Raw genomic sequence first — 16,567 nt, forward strand, 5'->3', positions numbered from 1 at the left:
GCGTGTAATTCTGGCAAGTGGAGTACACGCCGGATCCGGAGAACGCAAGGGAAATAAAGTGAAAAAAAAGTTTAAAAAAGAAAGTTACATACATTTTTTTTATAAATAGGAAAAAAAGAAAAGTAGAAATATTAGGTATCGCCGCGTCCGTATCGTCCGGCTGTATAAAAATATCACATGACCTAACTCCTCAGGTAAACACCGTAAAAAAATGTCATAAAAATTGTGCTAAAAAACACATTTTTTTTGTCACCTTACATCACTAAAAGTGCAACACCAAGCGAAAAAAAAAGGCGTATGCCCCCCAAAATAGTACCAATCTAACCGTCACCTCATCCCACAAAAAATGAGATAATCACCCAAAAAATATAAAAAAATATGGCTCTCAGACTATAGAGACACTAAAACATGATTTTTTTTGTTTCAAAAATGCTTTTATTGTGTTAAATATAAAAAAAATGGACATATTAGGTATCGCCATGTCTGTAACAACCTGCTGTATAAAAATACCACATGAACTAACCCCTCAGGTGAACACCGTACAAAAATAAAAATAAAAACGGTGTCAAAAAAGCAATTTTTTGTCACCTTACATCACAAAAAGTGCAATACCAAGCGATCAAAAAGTCATATGCACCCCAAAATAGTGCCAATCAAACCATTATCTCATCCTTCAAAAATGTTACCCTATCTAAGGCTGGGTTCACACCTGAGCGTTTTACATCGTGTCCCTATGGGAATGGTTCTCACCTGGGCGTTTTACAGAGCGTACGATCGCGCTGTAAAACGCCCGATGCCCCAAGAAGTACATGAGCTTCTTTGGGGCATCTTGTCGCGCGTTCCCGTACATAGACTTTCGGGAATGCGCGACAATGGGCGTTCGCTTGTCTCTGTATGCGCGATTGCAAACGCCGGTACAATCGCGCATACAGAGCGCTCCTTTCAGAACGCTCAGGTCTGAACCCAGCGTAAGACAATCGCCCAAAAACTAAAAAAAAAATATGACTCTCAGACTATGGAGACACTAAAACATAATTTTTATTTTATTTTTAAAATTATATAATTGTGTAAAACTTACATAAATAAAAAAGTATACATATTAGGTATTTCCACGTCTGTGATGACCCGCTATATAAAAATATCACATGACCTAACTCCTCAGTTGAACGCAGTGAAAAAATAAAAATTCAAACGATGTCAAAAAAGCCATTTTTTGTCACCTTACATCACAAAAAATGCAATAGCAAGTGATCAAAAAGGCAAATGCACCCTAAAATAGTACCAATCAAACCGTCATCTCATCTCGCAAAAAATGAGCCCCTACATAACAAAGTTCCCCCCCCCCCCCAAAAAAAAACTATGGCTTTCAGAATACGGAGACACAAAAAAAAAAAAAAACCATTTTTTTTAAATAGTGGTATTTTCGCGTCCATAACAACCTGCTCTATAAAAATAGCACAGAATCTAACCTGTCAGATTAACATTGTAAATAACAAAAAATAAAAACAGTGCCAAAATAGCTATTTTTGTTACCTTGCCTCACAAAAAGTTAGTGTAAAATAGTACCAACAAAACTGCCACCTTATCCCATAATTTCCAAAATGGGGTCTTTTTTTGGAGTTTCTACTCTAGGGGTGCAAATTTTTCCAAATTTATGGTAAATTTGGTATTTTTTTATAGAATTTTTTTTTCATTTTTTGACTAAATTTTACCACTGTCATGAAGTACAATAGGTGACGAGAAAACAATCTCAGAATGGCTTGGATAAGTAAAAGTGTTTTAAAGTTATTACCACATAAAATGACACATCAAAAATCAGCTTGGGATTTAAGGTAAAAAGTGGCTCTGTAGTGAAGGGGTTAAGTATCAGAAATGGTCTCATGTATTACTGCAGGTAATAGTCCAAGATCCTAGTGACAGATTCCCTTTAATGGGAGTTTAGTTTGACACTGCATTTCATCTGACATTTCAGCTTGCTCCATTTTCACAATGTAGAAAAAATATATTTAATTAATTCACTTTCTCCTCATTGCCCTCTACAACTTCTCCCTCATCAATCTTTAAATGGCCAGCACTTTCAGGTTTAACATTTTTACAATTTATATACTTAAAGTGCATTTTAGGGTTTGTTTGGCAATGAGCCTTTCTGTCTCCAGCCTGGCTGCCTTTATCTGATTTTTACATATTCTTTTCGCTTCCTTATAGCTTTTTAGTGCATCTTCAAAATCTTTCTGCTTTAGTGCTTCCTTTTTGTTATTTATTTGGTCTTTTTACATTTCTATCAATCCACATCGTTTTTTGTTTTCCTGTTCCTAACGATTTTATTACCATAAAGTGTGCACCCCTCACAATGAAATTTTAGGATGCTTTTAAAAATATCCCCTTTTGTGTCTTTATTCTTATTTTTGAGGACATTATACAAAGTAGTAAGGTTAATGGCCACTCTAAGCTGATCAAAATTTGCTTTTCTGAAGTTTGAAGAGTTTTTGTGCCTTCTCAGTAAAACACCATTGACTGACCAATGAAAATGTTTTATATTATGGTTATTATAATATTTCCCAGGTGTCCCCCAACATGCACATCTGTTGTTCTGTCAGGTTTGTTGGTTAATACTAATTCATCTGTAGATAAAGGCTCTGTTCACACTGATATCATTGCATTTTTTTCAAATCAGGCATGATGGATATGTTGTATTTTATTATCCCATTGACTTACAACAGACCCTCAGGTTTCCGTTTATTCAATAGAATAGTATAGCATGCTCAATGATTTCCCTGTGAAAGAGCATAGCAAATCTGACGGAAAAGAACCAATGGGATGTCTTTTCCTTTTTTTTTTTTACTGTAAAATGCATGCAAAACAATTGGTTTTCACTGACAAGTATAGGACATGTTTCATTTTTTTGCTGAGCCGTGTAATGGAAGAAAAGGGCCCCATAGAAGTGAATGGGACAGCATCTAATCCGCAAAAAAAACGGACAGCATACGGCCGTCTGAATGAGCCCTATTGCAGTTATTCTTAACTGATCCTTTTCTCAGTTTACTGAGATCCTCACATACCAATTTCACGAAGATGTCTATGGCAGGACAGATATTAAAAGGGGGAAAGGTTTGAGATTTTTTAATAATTTCCTTGGGTATCACACTTACTTTTTCATCTTGTTCATTTTCTCTTGCCAGACACTCCAATATTTTCAAAGTATCTCTTTCCTTCTTTGTTCCAAATAAATCCCCATCATTCTCCTGAATATGTAATTTCTTTAAAAGCAATTTCCTGGTGAAAAGGTGTACATCTTTTGTTACTGTGAATAGATCCATATTAGTTGTAGGACAAAAAAGTACCGGTAATCTTTTTCCCAATACATTAATCTGGTCCGATGAATATGCGATAAGTTAATTACCTGCAACATATCCTCCTTTCCCTTTTTGGTTTTATTTCCATTCTGTTTTCAGTCTTGCATTTTCCGTGCTGATTTGTCTGATTGGTCCAATCGGCTTTAACTCTCCCTGATCTTAAAAATTGTTCATCCCCATTTCTGGAACTTGTTTAAAGCGCTGATCCTATTGAGGAGAGAGAGGATGTTTGCAAACGAGAACCTCCCTCTTCTGTTGGTTGTTGCCATCTATACACTTTTTTATTATTATAATCTGTGACGTCCCGTTGGATTTATTTTTATTTTTTGTGCTATCTCCTTTTCCCATGTTAAAAAATTTGTATTTATCTCTTCCTCAAATTTTTGAATACTTTGTGCATTAAGGTCCTTCTTCATCTGTGTTTGTAAAACCTCAACCTCATTTTCTAAACTTCGGAGTTTCCTGCTGTTTGCTTCCATTATGATCTCTATAAACTCAAAGGAACACCTTGTAGCAACTTCCTCCCATTTTTCTTTTAAATCCACATCATCAAATCCAAAATTGGGAAATTTTTGAATTCTTAACCCTCTGGGAATAATTCTTTTATTTTTATAATTGTCTAGGGATGCTTTATTCCACCAGACCTTGATCTTCTTATGACACAGATTTTAATATTTTCTTTGTAATTCCTTCACCTTAACAGAAGTATCATTTAAAACCAAATGTGATTCCCTACTGAATATATTATCTGCTTGTGTAAGGGTACTTTCACACTTGCGGCAGGACGGATCCGACAGGCTGTTCACCCTGTCGGATCTGTCCTTCCGCTATTTCGCCGTGAGAGGCCGCCGGACTAAAAAGTCGGCCATGCAGGATTTTTAGTCCGGCGCCCTTTTGTCGCGCACTGCCGTGCTGCGGCGGAGCTCCGCCCCCTTCCCTATTATAGTCAATGGGGACGGAGCGGCGGCCCGGCGGCACGGCAAAATGGCGGAAGGACGGATCCGACTGGGTGAACAGCCTGTCAGATCCGTCCTGCCGCAAGTGTAAAAGTAGCCTAAGCCATGCTTGTTCTCTGGCCCCTATATCCATCTTTCAGTAAAACAGAAAGATTTATAATTAACACCACAGTAGGCCCAAATCCGATAATAGTTAGCCTAACCGGAACACTCAATAATTAAGAATACTCCAGAAAAAATTACTGAAATAGATTTCCTTTAATCATAAAAATACTCTTTATTAAACATAATAAAAAATAATAATTATAATATCGTCGTGATTCATATACCATATTATCATTGGGAAAAACACATACATTTCACCACCATATACACCCCTATCTAATTCATACTGTAATGTGACATCTGCAGTCTGCACTAGTGATACTACAGGAACTACCTATTCATACAATGCAGACCAGTTATCAGTGACAATTGTATTAATCTAAATAGAAATAGGGCATGTTACACCTCAAACCTATTTTGTGCTCTAGTAGTCTCTATAACTGTCCGTAGTGTAGACATAACAATGCGCTGTGAAATGCGATGATATCTTACCTAAATGTAACGGGGATGATGGTGAAAACTCTCCTCAACGCGTGTTTCGTGGTCTCGCTTCTTCAGGAGGAGGGGTTTAACTTGCCATCGCCTGTGCCTGGTCTCCTTGGAGATGGATGGAAGCTGATGGGCCGCGAGATGGTCATGCGCTCCCGACTGTGTAAATAAATGTACCGTACAGAGGATAAACTGAATGAGGTGCAGAAGGAGGACAGGGATTAATCCTGTAATATAAAGTTACTAGTGAGATACTTTAACACTTATTGAATCTATTGATGGCTAAAAGTTACTTAAAGTGCTAGTGGTGCAATACATTCACCCAATAAAAGTGCTTTCAGTGCAATAAATTAAGTGAAAAATACATTATTACCATTATGCCAGACATAATAAACATATTAAAGTAACAGTAGTGCAATAAAAAAGAAAAATAAGAAAAAATAAGAAAATTTAAAAAAATACCAAAAATTTAAAATTGGGAGCAAAATTATAAAAAAAGGCGGCCATTTGTCACATAATTGTTCATATGGAGTGTACTAAAAACCAATATTAGATTTAATAGCTAGACTTCCGTGTCAATGTGCAAAAAATAGAAAAGAGGATTTTTAATCCCTCCTTGTTTGCTTTCTTCTTATTTTTCCCTCCAATGAAATCCTCGCATAGAATGGAACAGATAGTTGCCAAATATCTTCATATTCGTTGAAGTGCTCATCCGCTAATACCCATATTACTGTATTTTTCACCTATAAGACGCACCGGCCCATAAGACGCACCTAGGTTTTTGAGGAGGAAAATAATAAGAATTTTTTTTTAACCAAAAGGTGTGCTTTTGGTGGGTTTTGAACTAATGGTGGTCTGTGCATTACACTACTATGGGCAGTGGCGTAGCTATAGGGGTCGCAGCGGTCGCAATTGCGACCGGGCCCCTAAGCCAGGGGGGCCCACGGGTCCCCCCAGGAGAGACGGAGTGAAGCCCTGGCCCCTGATTTGCAGAGTACAGTACTTGCCGGCGGCTAACTTCACAGGGGGGGCGGAGGCAGAGCCGTGCGTGCAGCTGCGCAGGCTCAGCCAGGAGAGGGAGTGGTCCCGTCTGGAAGTACTGGCGAGAAGTGGAGCTTGCCGCCCGAGTGAGTGAGGTGAGGGCGGCCGTGGCGACGTGACTGGAGTGGCGGAGGAGAAGCTGCGTGCCGCCTGAGGGACTGAGGTGAGGGCGGCCGTGGCGACGTGACTAGCAGAGATTCGGAGAAGGTCTCTGCTCTGGCTGCTTGCTAGTAGCTAGAGTACACTAGCATCACATAGGATAGCAGTAGTGGGTCCTCTTACTAGCACCGTTCTAGTCACATGTGCAGCTGCAAATGAGCTCTGCAGGTAAGAGGACCCACTACTGCTATCCTACAAGTACTGGTAGATGTCACAGCAGAGTCCTATAAATCATGTGATGGTCTATGGCCCATAGACCATCACATTCATAGCACAAGCGGCAGCTATATCATCATCATCATCACTGCTTCATCATATGCCAGCAGGGCTATTAACATTGCCGCCAAGCCCGCCATTATTGCTCACACAGGGCTGGTCAGCACTGGAAATATGGGATTGCAAGTGCAACACCTATGGGAGCAGTGACTGTCACCATATTGCCGTGAGTGACTAATGATATAGCTGCCGCTTGCAATCCCATATTTCCGGTGCTGACCAGTCCTGTGTGAGAAATAATGGCGGGCTTGGCGGCAATGTTAATAGCCCTGCTGGCATATGATGAAGCAAACTGAAAGGATAAGTGAAGGAAAATTAAGTACCTCCCATGCTGCCGAATGACACATATAGGCCGAATGCACACGGCCGTGTTCCACGGCTGTGAACGGTTCGTGGTATCCTGGCCTGGATTCCTGCTGACAGCAGGAGCGCACGGCGTCATTGGTTGCTATGACGCCGTGCGCTTCATGCCGCCGCTGCACTACAGTAATACACTTGTATGATCTATACATTACTGTAGTACAGTGGCGGCATGAAGCGCACGGCGTCAGTGCGCTCCTGCTGTCAGCAGGAATCCAGGCCGGAATACCACGGACCGTTCACGGCCGTGTGCATTCGGCCATAGACTGATTCCAGCACAAGTGGCAGCATATTATCATCAATATGGGCATGGGCACGGTGGGCGTGCAGGGGTCTGGTGGTGTTAGGAAATGGTATAGAAGGTAAGGGGGGGGGGGGCCCAAAATGAATTCTTGCACCAGGGCCAATGAGCCAATAGCTACGCCCCTGACTATGGGGGATCTGTGAGTGGCACTGTTATAGGGGGATCTGTGGGTGGCACTGTTATGGGGGATCTGTGGATGGCACTGTTATGGGGGGATCTGAGGGGCACTGTTATGGGGGATGATCTGTGGATGGCACTGTTATGGGGGGTGATCTGTGGATGGCACTGTTATGGGGGTGATCTGTGGATGGCACTGTTATGGGGGTGATCTGTGGATGGCACTGTTATGGGGGTGATCTGTGGATGGCACTGTTATGGAGGGGGATCTGTGGATGGCACTGTTATGGGGGGTGGATCTGTGGATGGCACTGCTATATATGTGTCACACACAGATCCCCCACTCATAACAGTGCCATCCACATATCCCCCACCCCATAATAGTGGCATCCACAGATCACCCCCCATAACAGCGCCATCCACAGATCACCCCCCCATAACAGTGCCATCCACATATCCCCCACCCCATAATAGTGGCATCCACAGATGCCCTAATATACTGGAGCTAAACCTGTGGGAGGGGCTGGTGTCATGCAAATGCGGCGTGGCTGGTGCGGTCACTGTACTCCGGCCCCGCCGCTCACTCACTGCTTTATTGCCTAAACATTTTATAATAATAACTTTCATTGAAGTTCCGATCCGATCCCCAGCCCCATCTGTACTACTTACTAAATGTCCTGTAGAAGGCAGAGCAGGGCGGGCGGCCGGCCAGAACCCACTGATGTCACGTGCCTGCGCCGCCTACTTTATAAATGAAGTAGGCGGCGCAGGCACGTGACGTCAGTGAGTTACGGCCGGCCGGCCGCCCGCCCTGCTCTGCCTTCTGCAGGATATTTAGTAAGTAGTACAGATGGGGCTGGGGATCAGATGGGAACTTCAATGAAAGCTATTATTATAAAATGTTTAGGCAATAAAGCAGTGAGTGAGCGGCGGGGCCGGAGTACAGTGACCGCACCAGCAACGCCGCATTTGCATGACACCGGCCCCTTCTCCCTCCCCGTCCAGCTGATACATCGCAGTCTCCAATGCTGGGTGCGGTCTTATGGGGCGGAAAATACGGTAGTGATCTAAAAAAGATAATACAATATTGATTACTATGAGAACATAAAAAATATCAATAATCTGAATAAAATCATACAGCCCAATATACCCTATTAAAAGATACCACTATCATACGAAGGGACCAAACCCCAAATTTTCATTTAACCCTTGTGGTGCCAAAGTGCCCAATCTGAAGATCCACCTACTTTCTAAATGCGCCAACTTTTTCCCTTTATTTCCTCCTCTTGTTCCCAAACGGACTCTATCGATATCTTTAAATCTCAGAAGATTTGGATTGCTTCTATGAAATACCTTGAAATGTTTGCGAATCGTTTTTAAGTTGTTCAAATCCTCCTCTTCCCGTGCCTTTTCGATATCTCTCACATGCTCTCTAACTCTTTTCCTTAAAGGGGTTCTCTGGGCTTAACCTTTTTTTGGCTAATGCATGCTAACCTGTGGACCTGTGGTCCTCCAGATGGCTTGTCAGTGCTTCCGGCCGAAGTCCGTCTTCTTATCTTCCTGTCTTCTCTTCCTTTCTGCAGCAGGAGATGGATCGTCACGAGTGACGTCACCGCCTCCTGCTGGAGAAAGAGCCGGCCCGCAGTCTGCACTAGGCTGAATGCTAGTGCGCATCGGCAGGACCGCCGGCTGCTCTCTGTATTGTACAGGTTTCTATGTGAAGCCTGTACTGACGCCACAGAGGCTGATCGCTATGCTGCCCATGTCACAGGGGGCACTGGATGGCACAAGGAGGGCACTGGATGGCACAAGGGGGCAATGGTTGGCACAATAAGTAAACTGGATGGCACAAGGGGGTAATGAATGGCACATGGGGCAATGGATGGCACAATCGGGCAATGTTTGGCACAATAGGGGAACTGGATGAGGATGACACAAGGGGGTAAATTGATGGCACAAGTGGGGCACTGTATGGCACAAGGGGGCACTGTATGGCACAAGGGAGCAATGGTTGGCACAATAGGGGAACTGGATGGCACAAGGAGGTCAATTGATGGCACAAGTGGGGCACTGGGTTGCACAAGGGGGCACTGGATGGCACAAGGGGGTATTGGATGGCAAACAGGAGGTACTGGATGGCCCAAGGGGGTAATGAATGGCACAATGGGGGCAATGGATGACACAATAGGGGAACTGGATGGCACAAGGGGGTCAATTGATGGCATAAGTGGGGCATCGGATGGCACAAGGGGGCAATGGTTGGCACAATAGGGGAACTGGATGGCACAAGGGGGTCAATTGATGGCACAAGTGGGGCACTGGATGGCACAAGGGGTTACTGGATGACAAACAGGAGGCACTGGATGGCCCAAGGGGGGTAAAGAATGGCACAATGGGGGCAATGGATGGCACATAGGGGCAATAGATGGCACAAGGGGCATTGGATGGCACTAGGGGCACTGGATGTCACTGTTATGGGGGCACTGTGGATGTCACTGTTATGGGGGCACGGTGGATGTCACTGTTATGGGGGCACGGTGGATGTCACTGTTATGGAGGCACTTTGGATGTCACTGTTATGGGGCACTGTAAATGTCATTGTTATGGGAGCAATGTGGATTTCACTGTTATGGGGGAACTGTGGCTGTCACTGGTATGGGGGCACTGTGGACGTCACTGTTATGGATGCATTGTGGATGTCACTGTTATGGGTGCACTGTGGATGTCATTGTTATGGGCACTGAGTATAAATGATAGGGCTCGTGCACAGAACTGTATCTGTTTTGCGATCTGCAAGTCGTGGATACACTAAATAAGGTTACTGTCCCTGTGCAATTCACAATTTTTTGCAGTCCCATTGAGTTCTATGGGGTTTAGATCTGCATTATGAGGACCAGAATAGGACATGTTCTATCTTTCGCAGAACTGACATACGGATGTGAAAAGCACATGGAAGTCATCAGTGTGTTTTTTACATCCGTATGTCAGTTCCAGTAAAGACAGAACATGTCCTATTCTGGTCTTCAAAATGAGAACCTCAAATCCATAGAACTTAATGGGACTGTAAAAAATGTGGATCGCAAAATGGATACGGTCGAGTGCATAAGGGTTTAGATAAACAGCTCAGCAGACAGGATCATACAAGATAGGCTTAGATACACCACTCAGCAGGCTGTGTCATACAAAATGGGATTAGATACACAGCTCAGCAGGCAGTATCATAGAAGATAGTATTAGATTACCACTCAGCAGGCTGTACCATGCAAAATGGGATTAGATACACATTTTAGCACGCTGTATCATAGAAGATGGGATTAGATACACACTTCAGCAGGCAGTGTCATAGGAGATGGGATTAGATATACACTTCAGCAGGCAGTATCGCACAAAACAGGATGTGTATCAGGCACAAATACAGGATAGGATTAGATACAGATGTGATTGGATGTGCTTTCTGATTCAAGCTGTTTTTCACACTCAGGAGATGGGGAGGGAAGAGCCTGCAGACGGTCAGTGATGGGATTAGATACACAGCTCAGCAGGCTGTATCACACAGGATAGGATTAGATACAGATATGATTGGATACGCTTTCTGATTCAAGCTGTTTTTCACACTCTGGAGATGGTGAGGGAAGAGCCTGCAGACGGTCAGTGATGGGATTAGATACACAGCTCAGCAGGCTGCATCACACAGGATAGGATTAGATACACATGTGAGGGCAGAGCCTGTGAACAGTCAGTAATGGGATTTAGACACTGGGAGAGAAGTAGATTTCTGGGTGTAGAAAGATGAACCAAAGAATCCTTCAAATTCCTGGATCTCTTGGCAGTCACTGAAGGTCTATCTGTGATACATATCCTCACTTTAATGTCTGTTTGCAGAACATCCCAATGTTTGTTTACAATTTCATAAATCTGTCCCCAATCTGTTTGTTGCAATTAGTGATAAATCTTGTCTCCTGCCCCCCTGTTGTTTTGTGAATTACATTGGAGCTTAATAATTTCTCCCTTGTTCTTTGTTTCACAACTTGCATTTGCATTCACAGTGGGGAGCAGGAGCGATATTTAAAAAAATCAGGCAGGGTGGCAGCATTAGTGAGGGGTAACCCGCATGTAAAGGTATTTATCTCAATTAAATCAAAACCATGAAAGGTCCTCTTTAACTCTTAGTCCTATTCTGTAGGATAGAGCTGAAAAGTGAATATACTTTGCACCTATTCAAAAGATTTCCTGTTGTCGTTTCGCATCTGCATTCACATTTTATATATTTTACATTTCACAATGTAAAAGAGCTAAAGGATCACTCGAAAGTTATATGTTGTCAGATTTGTGATGGAAGTGGTGACAAACCAATGGTCTAAGTTTTAAGAAGTGTAATACTGTTTTACTCAACTGACTGAATATCTTGTTGATAATTAAACCCAGGTTTAGCCAAATGTTTTATTGCCATAAATGAGATTGAGAGTAAAGTAGATTTACAAAGCTGCCTACTAGTGATGCTAATAGCTGTTTGGTGAGATGGAATAAGTGATTAATCAACTGGAAACATTAGACATCACACACACATAACCCTAGTAAACTGTTCAACGTCCTGACCTTCTCCATTTCTCAATGTTTGTATGACACATCTATTGACTAGGACATCCTGCTCTGTATTAACCATGCTTCACTGTCCATCTTCCAGAGAGAAATATACAAAAGATTTAACACTTTATAAGTCTGTGACTTTTGCAAGGGCATATACACTATGGACAAATGTATTGGGACACGCCTCTTAAAGGGAATCTGTCAGCTTGCAAAAAAAAGAAAAAAAACTATAGTAAACAGTGTATAGTGTAACTGATGCTGAGTTCAGTTATGTAATTTGCATCTTCATACTTACTTGTATTTTGAGGCTTCCACAAACCCATAGTAAAATGCATTGGGAGTCAGGGGCGGATTAAGTGGACGATAGGCCCGGGGCTGCCTACCCAAGTCGGGGCCCTCCCTCCATTTTATGTTTACATTTTTTTTCTGTATGAAGAGGCTGCGGTGCTTCGTGAGCGCCACAGTCTTTTCCTAGGCCATATGACATCACATTCATTGGTCACGTGGCCTAGGTGCAGCTCAGTCCCATCTGAGTGATTGGGGCTGAGCTGCAATACCAAGCGCAGTGCTATCAAACGGACAGCTCTGTGCTTGGTAAGGAGAAAAGAGGCTGCGGCGCTCACTGGAACATCGCGGTCTCCTCAAACAGCTGATTGGTGGGGGTGCCAGGAGTCGGACCCCCACCATCTCATAACTCTCTGAGTACAGATGTCATAGATGTTAACTGCAGTCCTATGTAACACCCTGCATTTCTCATAATTGGGGTCATTTATCAAACTAGTTGCCCATAGCAACCAATCAGTTTCCACCTTTCATTTTCCAGAGGAGCTGTCAAAAATGAAAGGTGCAATCTGGTTGCTATGGGCTACTAAGCCAGTTCAATTTTACACCAGTTTGATCAATTGTTCCAAAGGGTCCCTATAGTGTCTAAAGCAGTTATAATGTCCCCTAGAGTGCCCCCAGTAATAATAACACCCAATATTTTGCTCCAGGTAATAATGCCTGTATAGTGTCCCCAAAAATAATGTCCCCTAATAGCAACGCCTCCACACTACCCCCATATAGTAATTTCTCCCACACTGCCCCCATATAGTAATTTTCCCCACACTGCCCAATATAGTAATTCCCCCCACACTGTTCCCCATGTAGTAATTTCCCTCACACTGCCCCATATAGTAATTTCCCCCCACACTGTTCCCCATGTAGTAGTTTGTCCCCCACACTGCCCCATCAAGTAATAACCCCCCAAACTGCCCCATCAAGTAATTTGCCCCCACACTGCCCCCATCAAGTAATTTGCCCCCACACTGCCCCCAATTAAGTAACTGCCCCCATGGAAACATTTGCCCCCACTGTCCCTGCAGTAATATGTCCTCTTCTGCCCCCCAAAGTTAGCACACACACACAAAAAAAAGGCTAATACTATACTTACCTGTGTCTGTGAAGGTTCTCATTTATCCAGGTCATGGTATATATCTGTAATTACAGATATATACTTACCTGTGTCCGGAATGGTGATGCAGGCACGCATACATCAAAGCGACACTATACAGGCGCGCAATGACGTCATCACGCACACCGCGCAATGACTTCACCAGGCACAGGCCAAGAATCTTAACAAATCTTATCGATTATCTGGTGGTGTAAATGTACCGATGATTACCCGATGAATGAGGGAAACGCATATTCATCAGGTGATTCGATCGTTTCTGCTTACACAAAAATCATCGATTTCTGGCAGCAGATCCTACTGTGTAAACACGATCTGCTGCCAGCAAACAACGAGTCAGTATGGGGAAGAGCGTGGAGGAGATCACTGCATGTAAAGCGAGCAGCAGATTGTCGGGAAGGAACGCTTCCTTCCCAGTTATCTGCTGCTCTGTCATCCCATGTAAAGGGACTTTAAGCCATGCAGTCTGCCTTTACAGACATTTGTGAAAGAATGGGTCGTTCTAAAGAGCTCACTGAATTCCTGTAATAACATTCCACTATTGCAATAATTCAGTTTCCGAAGTTTCTTCCCCAGGGGGAACTCAGTGGCCCTAAATAGGATTGAGCAGCTGTAATTACACTGTACCGCCATTGCAATTTTTGCAGCTTGCAGATAAACTGTGAAGAGAACGCAGCACTTGCATGTCTTGGTCACTTCAATCAGCTGATTGACAGGGCTGTCGTGTTTCGGACCCCATCTGAACTGATATTGACCTAACCTAAGAATAGGTCTTCAATATCGTAAAACTCCTTTAACTCCCTAATGCCCCTTTTAGACTAGCGGGTTCCACTCATCGGACTCACAGCATGAGTATGTGGCAGCTCCCGTCCTGACCTCCCAGTTCTGACATGGTCACATAGCAGCATTGATTTATGATGCTATATAACCCTTACAGTCCCGGAATGTATTGAATAAGGCTACTTTCACACTAGCCGCACGGACTTCCAGCAGGCTGTTCCGTTGGGTGAACAGCCTGCCGGATCCGTCCTGCCGCTAGTGACCGTGTGCCTCTGGACTGTCGATCCGTCCGCATTGACTATAATGGGAGCGGAGTTCCGGCAAGGCACGGCAGCGCACGGCGAGAGGCTGCCGGAATAAATGTCGGACATGTCGTAGTTTCATTCCAGCAGCCTATTTCCGCGCGCTGCCGTGCCTCGCCGGAACTCCGCCCCCATTATAGTCAATGGGGACGGTGCGGCAGTCTGGAGGCACACGGTTACTAGCGGAGGTCTGTGCCGCTAGTGTGAAAGTAGCTTAACACTGACATAATGCTGTCAGTGTTATCCACTTATGGTTTATTTCTAGAATTTGTGCAGCATGGTAGAAGTCCTGCTCTTAAGGTCCTTCTACATGTATAGATAATCTGGCAGATTATTGGGAACAAAGCTGACGCTCCAGATATCTGTTAGATCATCAGCGGAGATGAGAGCTGCATATACATACAGTACAGACCAAAAGTTTGGACACACCTTCTCATTCAAAGAGTTTTCTTTATTTTCATGACTATGAAAATTGTAGATTCACACTGAAGGCATCAAAACTATGAATTAACACATGTGGAATTATATACATAACAAAAAAGTGTGAAACAACTGAAAATATGTCATATTCTAGGTTCTTCAAAGTAGCCACCTTTTGCTTTGATTACTGCTTTGCACAATCTTGCTGAGCTTCAAGAGGTAGTCACCTGAAATGGTCTTCCAACAGTTTTGAAGGAGTTCCCAGAGATGCTTAGCACTTGTTAGCCCTTTTGCCTTCACTCTGCGGTCCAGCTTACCCCAAACCATCTCGATTGGGTTCAGGTCCGGGACTGTGGAGGCCAGGTCATCTGGCGCAGCACCCCATCACTCTCCTTCATGGTCAAATAACCCTTACACAGCCTGGAGGTATGTTTGGGGTCATTGTCCTGTTGAAAAATAAATGATGGTCCAACTAAACGCAAACCAGATGGAATAGCATGCCGCTGCAAGATGCTGTGGTAGCCATGCTGATTCAGTATGCCTTCAATTTTGAATAAATCCCCAACAGTGTCACCAGCAAAGCACCCCCACACCATCACACCTCCTTCTCCATGCTTCACGGTGGGAACCAGGCATGTAGAGTCCATCCGTTCACCTTTTCTGCGTCGCACAAAGACACAGTGGTTGGAACCAAAGATCTCAAATTTGGACTCATCAGACCAAAGCACAGATTTCCACTGGTCTAATGTCCATTATTTGTGTTCTTTAGCCCAAACAAGTCTCTTCTGCTTGTTGCCTGTCCTTAGCAGTGGTTTCCTAGCAGATATTCTACCATGAAGGCCTGATTCACACAGTCTCCTCTTAACAGTTGTTCTAGAGATGTGTCTGCTGCTAGAACTCTGTGTGGCATTGACGTGGTCTCTAATCTGAGCTGCTGTTAACCTGCGATTTCTGAGGCTGGTCACTCGGATGAACTTATCCTCCGCAGCAGAGGTGACTCTTGGTCTTCCTTTCCTGGGGCGGTCCGCATGTGAGCCAGTTTCTTTGTAGCGCTTGATGGTTTTTGTGAATGCACTTGGGGACACTTTCAAAGTTTTCCCAATTTTTCGGACTGACTGACCTTCATTTCTTAAAGTAATGATGGCCACTCGTTTTTCTTTACTTAGCTGCTTTTTTCTTGCCATAATACAAATTCTAACAGTCTATTCAGTAGGACTATCAGCTGTGTATCCACCTGACTTCTCCACAACGCAACTGATGGTCCCAACCCCATTTATAAGGCAAGAAATCCCACTTATTAAACCTGACAGGGCACATCTGTGAAGTGAAAACCATTTCAGGTGACTACCTCTTGAAGCTCATCAAGAGAATGCCAAGAGTATGCAAAGCAGTAATCAAAGCAAAAGGTGGCTACTTTGAAGAACCTCGAATATGACATATTTTCAGTTGTTTCACACTTTTTTGTTATGTATATAATTCCACATGTGCTAATTCATAATTTTGATGCCTTCAGTGTGAATCTACAATTTTCATAGTCATGAAAATAAAGAAAACTCTTTGAATGAGAAGGTGTGTCCAAACTTGACAATCGCTTGACCCCATAGAGAATCATTATTCCTACGCAGCAGATTATTATTTTGACAGAACGATCTGCTGCACAGATCATTGGTGCTGGCAGAACAGCACGATTCATTGTTTGCTCATTCATTGGGTGATTGCCGGAACCAGGGCCGGTCTTAGACAAAATATGGCCCTGGGCAAAATCAAAAGGGGGCCCCAAATCTTGTAATAATGTGCTAAAAACACAGTCCGAGGTCTGACAACCCCAATGATCAGCTGATTGAGAAGTTGGCGCGTGCTGTTCACTG

Source organism: Bufo gargarizans, chromosome 1 (assembly GCF_014858855.1).
Source record: "Bufo gargarizans isolate SCDJY-AF-19 chromosome 1, ASM1485885v1, whole genome shotgun sequence".
Lineage (NCBI taxonomy): Eukaryota > Metazoa > Chordata > Amphibia > Anura > Bufonidae > Bufo > Bufo gargarizans.